Below are 6,947 nucleotides of genomic sequence, written 5' to 3' on the forward strand. Positions count from 1 at the left end.
TGAACCTTGGCCGGCTCGTTCCTTCTTTGAATTTCCCTCTGTCTTGAGATCTTCCTCTGCTGCGTCCTCTACTTTTGCTTCTTCCCCTGCCCCTGCCTCTGCTTTTATTTTCTGTGACGAGGGCATGGGATTGATCTCCACCCATTTCTTTCTTTCTTGCCTCTTCACTAAATAAGGCATCTGTAACCATGCTCATGGTCAGTTTCCCTTCTGGGGCAGAGTTGCTGAGAGACACCACCAATGTCTCCCAACTGTCTGGCAAAGAACTGAGCAGCAATAGGGCCTGCATCTCATCATCTAACTCCATTTTGACAGTTGTTAGTTGGTTCACCAAATTTTGAAACTCACTGGTATGTTCAGCAACAGAGATACCGCCTTTTAACTTCAAATTCACAAGTCTCCTCATCAGGAGGGCTTTGTTCCGAGCAGTCTTCGACTGGTACATGCCTTCTAACTTTATCCAGAGAGCATAGGCATCAGTCTCCTGGGCGACATGGTGGAAGACACTGTGATCAATCCATTGTCTGATCTGGCCAATGGTCTTTCGGTTCTTCCGCTTCCAGTCTTCGTCTTTTTCCGTTGGTGGTTTAACGCCATTAAGCTCAATGGGGTCAAACAAATCTCGGCAATACAAGACATCTTCCATTCTAGGCTTCCAAATGGCATAATTGGAAGCATTTAACTTTATCATAGAACCTGAAGTCGACGTTGATTCCTCCATCATACAATAATGATCGTTGGCTGAAAAACAAGTTTTGCTGTGGAGTCCGGACTGGTCAAATTAGCCGGAAAAGCACTTCGGATTGCCAAAATAAAAACTTCAAATTTTTCAAAACTTATTTGCAAAATCTGACCGTACGGATGTGTCCGGAATACTCCAAATAGTCGGAAACCACTATTGGATCACCCAAATCGGATCTCAAATGGCTTAGATCAAGCCAAAACAGATTGAATGGTTCAGATGGGCAGAATCTGGTGCGCCTGCGAAGCACCAGATTATTCCTCCGGTTCTGCTGACGTCAGCGGCTCAGTCAGCGGCTTGGTCAGCGGCTTGGTCAACTCGGCTTCGGCTCGGCTTGGTGCGCGCGCGTGCTGATGGCGCGTGTAACGCACGCGCTGTTTCCTCAGTCGTCTTCCTCCTTGAACCGCGCGTGGAGCACGTGTCTGCGAGTGGGATCACGCGCCGGTGCCTGAACGGCGCGTGTGAGCGCGTGATGAAAGTGGGATTCACGCGCCAACTTCCAGTGGCGCGTGGGAGCGCGTGCGACCTCCGTTTGGTGTCTGTTTTATATTTCTGGACTCCTCTCGTCGAGTCCTTGCTCCTGGTATGCTCAAAATCGGATTTCGAGCAATACGATTTCTGGGCAGTTTCGAAACAATACTCTGTTTTTCCGAAAAACGTACAATTTGGCTCTGATACCACTTTGTTAGGATCAAACACACACCCAGAAAAATATCACACACACACAGAGAACACAATATTTACGTGGTTCGGCCCAATGCCTACATCCACGGACAGAAATGAGAATTTTCACTAAAATGGAGCAAAAATACAAATACAGAGGAGGAGATGAAACTCACTCAACTCACAGCTCTCACTCTCCAATTTCTGATATATCTCACATCCTCTCCCTCCCGTCTCTATTTATACACAAAACGAGTAGGTGGGAGAGCCTTCATTCTTGACCTGGGTAGCCTCCATTCTTGACCCTTGCTATGGTTGGTGGCTGCCAAGCTTGACTTGGTTGGTTGCCTTCCCATGTTTTTCATGCATGTGGGTTGGAACAACAGTATTAATTTCTCAACTTTTGTTTTATGTGTAATTTATTAAATTTAAATTATTTTGTCAATATGATTGAAAATATATAAAATTATAAAATAATATTTGATTTTGATATATGTTGTGTAGAAGATATATTGACATAATGATACTGATGATAGTTGTTAATGATCTCACTGACCTGAAATCCTAGCTACGCCACTGCAAGCGGCGTATCCAACGACAAGAAGAAAAAGCAAAAATATATTATAGAATTTTACTTCTCAGCCCAAAGTCAAGTGCAAGCAACGTATCTGAGAAACTTTCAAGTCCCGCCCCGTCATGTATACACTCAAAATGTGTATTGTGAACTCGACATGAAAGTACTGAACAAAAAAATTCTAAAACATCAATAACAATTAAATCATGAAATAAGTATCAACAAAAATATATTTTCATTTTAGTTATGTCTCTGACATGGACCTGGCCAAACAGCTTATGCCCTTAAGAGCCCTCTTATATACGAAGGAAGGATATGCAACTATGAGCCAAATTTGGTCCAATGTGTTATCATGTCAATTCCAACTTGTTCTTGTTCTTCATTGGGAACAAGAATTTTGTGTAATCAAATGAATTGATTATACAAAAAAGCTCATGCCATTATAGCCAAACCAAAAAAGAAGAAAAATGTTTGGTGGCCACAAATTCTGTGGCTCAAATGGCCCGAAAATGCCAAAACGACGTCGTTTTGGCATTTTCAGAGTTGTTTTGTACCTAAAACGACGTCGTTTTGGCATTTTCGGACCATTTGAGCCACAGAATTTGTAGCCACCAATCATTGTCGAAAAAAGAATATGAATTGTCCACTACAAATCACTAACAAGAAAAGTAGTAAATCTCTGAAATTATGGATTCTAAGTTGCCGGATATGAATTCACCACCAATCACTAACAAGGAAAGTTGAAGCAATAAAATGAATGGATTAAACAAAAAAGCTCATGACAATATAACCATTGACATAGCTTCTTCAAATCAAATCTAATTGTCATGCTCTGCTCCAATAGCTCAAGTCCACAGCTTCCACCTTCAAGAAAACCCAACACCTCTGTATCTACTTTCTCTTAAAGAACATTGAATGGTTAAAAACAGTTGCAATAAAATTCAGCAAACAGATAAAGACGCAGGTAAAGCTAGTTCCAACACACAACTCTGTTAATCACACCTTAACAACTCCGGCAAAAATCAACCACCACTCACTTTCATCATCACTCTAGCCCTAGCCCATAAGGGTGGAGCAAGGTCTGGATTGGTTCGGTTTGGGGTTAAATCAGAACCTATATTGTCTATGGTTCCATAAGAATTAGAGCCAAACCAATCCGTTTAAATCATAAAACCAATTCGAACCAAACCATTTAAATACAATTTGGATCGGTTTGAAACTATGGTTTTACATAATCTCAACATGTACATAGAAGATTTGTTAAAATTATAACTACTCTAAATTACAGACATTCCTACTAGAAGATTGGAATAGAATGGTGATGCATTGAGCAAATACACATAAAATTGGCCAAAGTACAGGAAAATGAGCAAATATTTTCACTCCACCTTACCAATCAAAAACTAAAGAAACAAGACTTCACAGAGATGTTGAAATCATGAAACTTATATCCCAAAATAATTATTTCAAGTCAAAAAAAATATAGAATACATGACAAACGGTCTGAATCGGTTTTAATCCGCAACCATGAATTGAAAACCGGAACCAATCCGTGAACTACAGTACCTCAATTTTCCAATCCAGAACCGAACCACAAATTCAAAAAATAAAACCAAACCTACCAGATTGAACTGGACAGGTTACGTTTGTAGATTATACGGATTCCTTACTCAGTCCTACTAGCCCAACCTTCCACCACAGCCCCACCACTCCCACTCTCACAGACCCATTACACAACCATTCACTACTACAAAATTGGTTAAAGGTACCTAAAACTTCTAATCTCAGTTTTTTCTAACACAAAAACTGTGATGGATGAGGATGTGACTGTTTGTACATTTTTCCCATCACAGTTTTTAGCCATGATAAAAGGCTTTAAAATTGAGATCAAATGTTCATAAGATCTCAGTTTTGTAAAAAACTGTGACCATGTTTTTCTCAACATACAATCTCACTTATTTGAAAAAACTAAGATATTTTTCTCAACACATTTTCTCACTCTCCAATTCAGCCATTTGATATTCTACTGAAACCATTTTTGTGGGCAAGAAATTTTATTACCAAATTAAAGATAGGTACAATGAACTCAAGGCACGACGGACCTATAATTTTATTACTAAACTAAGATGAATTTATCACAACCCAAGGTACAATTTGAAGCATAAGGCAAAATGTAGATACAAATATAGTAAAGTATTCCAAAGAAAACCTAAAATAGTAGGAGAAAAAGGAAGATGCCTTCATAACAGTAAATCAACAGGTAACCTAGAAAAACAGAATAGTACTTCAAAGCCTAATAAATTTTCTCGGCACACTTGCATCTTGAATCATGCCGAAAACATCCCTTATGGCCAATGGTATTATTATCACTGGAGAATTTTGATCTCCCTGTGAATATTAATAAAATAAATACGTCAAATAATGTACTAAAAAAACTGCATATCAAATTCATGAGATTTATATTGCCGAATAAGAAATCATTATGAATCAATACTTAGGAATATAACATTACTGACTAAAACCATAGGTACATATGATGTCAATTTTTTAAGTGATAAATAACTTGTGTGCATTCCAAACAGGTAACTAGTTGGAAATTTTATAATACCAGACTTTGGATATCAATCAAACAATAGGTACAAATAAAGTCCTAGTTGAGATTCAAGAAATAAAACTAAGCCCAAAACTACTCTAGGTCATCATAAAAAGATCAAATATAGAAAGCTTGAAGAATGTCAATCATAGGTCATCATTCTCTAGCACCATTAAAGCCCATACTCTATTCTTTTTTGTCTGTCGAATTTGGCATAGTTAACACCTCTATAGATTCTCAATCAAATCAAAAGCCCAAGAACAATCCATGGACAAGAAAATAGTGAAGAAATAAAAAATAAAAACTGCTCGTCTTTTGAGGTTCAGGGTGAAACTAAATTACCCTCAAAAGTAGCAACAATAAACCTTTAATTTAGACAGACAATGCACAAATCCAAATTAAAATAAATTTTGCTTTCATCAAAGTAATGCTTCAAATTCCAGCAACAAACCATAAAAAGTGTAGGACTCGTTGAACATGGTATAGACCTAGAAGTTCAATATTAATCAACAAAGAAAACTCTAAGAACACATAATTGAAACAAAGAAACAATCACAAATGTGAGGCGAAGGGGTGCGATCAATTAATTTTTCCCACTGTAACAACAGCAAAATCAATTAAGAATCTTCAATACCCCAAATATTCCCTTGCTCTGTAGTTCAATTTAAAAGCAGTCAAAGAAAGCAATTTAAATATCGCAGCTTCCATTAAGCAAACGAAGCAATCAAAAGACAATTACGTACCCACTAATTTTGAGTGTTAGAACAAGCATTCAAATGACTGTCAGAACAAGCATTCACATGTATTAATTTGCTAGTGTCAAACATTTAATCAATAAAAGCACATAAATAATAATGAAGAAAAGTTTAAATTGATCAAGAAGAAAAGTTTGTTTACCTGTCGACACAACGCTTGCCCATTTATAAATTCAGCTTCATATAAAACAATGACATCATGATTAGCTTAAGCAATCAAGAGCATAGTGATAACAATAAAATATTTTGTAGACATTCTTCTTTCCAACAATAAGATACAGATGAGAGATAATGATTATGCAAGTACGGAACTAAATGGAGTTCCATAAACTCCAGGTGAAAAGATGTGACCATCTTAGCTTAAATCAACCAAAACCAGTGTAGCTCGATATGAAGTTATTGGTTAGTCCTGGGGCACATCTTTCAACTATAATTGTCCATCATTTTGAAATGAATTGAAACTAAAAGTGGTTGATATTTTAAACTATTAGTTATCTGGTCAAATTAATGATAAATTAAGGGTTTGAAAGAGCTAATTTATATGACCTAGAATTTCAGAGTCTTGAATGGAGATTAAAGATTGTATTCCGGTTCATGAAGTCAAGCTTGATCTTAGCTCCAAAACTATGACTAACCAAGGAATTAATCTAGAGTACGTAATTTAATTTTAAACATGTCCTAATCTGAGAGATCGATGAGCTATGCTTCATTCCAATATAGGATTAAGTTTAGGGCTTTTATTTGTTAATATATCCATATATAGAGAATAATATTTCGCCCTTTTCCATTGTCTAAACAATCTAGGAAACTTGGTTATTTAGTACTATCATTTATATTGAATGTTTCACTTGGTATGAAACATATAGTAGAAAATTATGTTCTCCTTCCCTCCATTTAGTTCATACATGTTAATGGGGTGATAATTTTGAAGGAATTTTCCACTTACAATAGGTTCTGAAGAGTTAGTAGTTAGGTATCTTTATCCCCTCATTTTTACGGAAAGGCAGTACATCATTTGTGTATATTACACATTTAATTTTGACAAGGACAATTCAAAACTAAGAGATGCAGTACACTTCATTCTAATTATTGTCTAACAATATAGGCAACTTGGTAAGTTTAGTGACTGTTTCGCTCGGTATTTGTCTAATAAGGTCTTTCTATAAAACATTCAGCACATAGTAAGCAATACTCAAACTTCTATGAGTTAAATATTGCATTTAAACGTATTAGATGATGACACTTCATAGATTAAACTTTTTTTCTTAAGTGGGATTACATACTATCAAATCATCTTAATGTATACACAAAATACATAAAAAAAAAAAAAAAAAAAAGAAGCATGTATCAGCATACCATCTAATCATACAGAAAATTATCTTATGATGAGAAAAGAAAGGCATCTATCTTTACATGAAAAAATTATTCTTACCTTTATTGATATATTTTCATAACTAGCCATGGTAATCAGAGAAAATGCAAGTATACAGACATCGGCCCCTCGATAGCTCAGGGGTCTTAATCTATTGTAATCCTCCTGACTTGTGCCATGAAGCAAACAAGTCAAATACAGCACTTGTGAAGAGTTTATTGAAGAAGAAGATATCACTGGCTAATATG

General features: G+C 36.4%; 1 long non-coding RNA gene across 1 annotated transcript; it reads right to left on the bottom strand.

Moving 5' to 3' along the window:
• Positions 1 to 4,060: 4,060 nt before the first annotated feature.
• On the bottom strand, positions 4,061 to 6,872 carry LOC145801983 (uncharacterized). Its single transcript, XR_014343961.1, has 3 exons — positions 6,760 to 6,872; positions 5,470 to 5,504; positions 4,061 to 4,367 (listed from the first exon to the last, which is right to left on the bottom strand). It is a non-coding gene; the product is annotated as an uncharacterized LOC145801983 (long non-coding RNA).
• Positions 6,873 to 6,947: the final 75 nt, after the last annotated feature.

Source organism: Camellia sinensis, chromosome 11 (assembly GCF_055761805.1).
Source record: "Camellia sinensis isolate YWXY chromosome 11, ASM5576180v1, whole genome shotgun sequence".
Taxonomy (NCBI): Eukaryota; Viridiplantae; Streptophyta; class Magnoliopsida; order Ericales; family Theaceae; genus Camellia; species Camellia sinensis.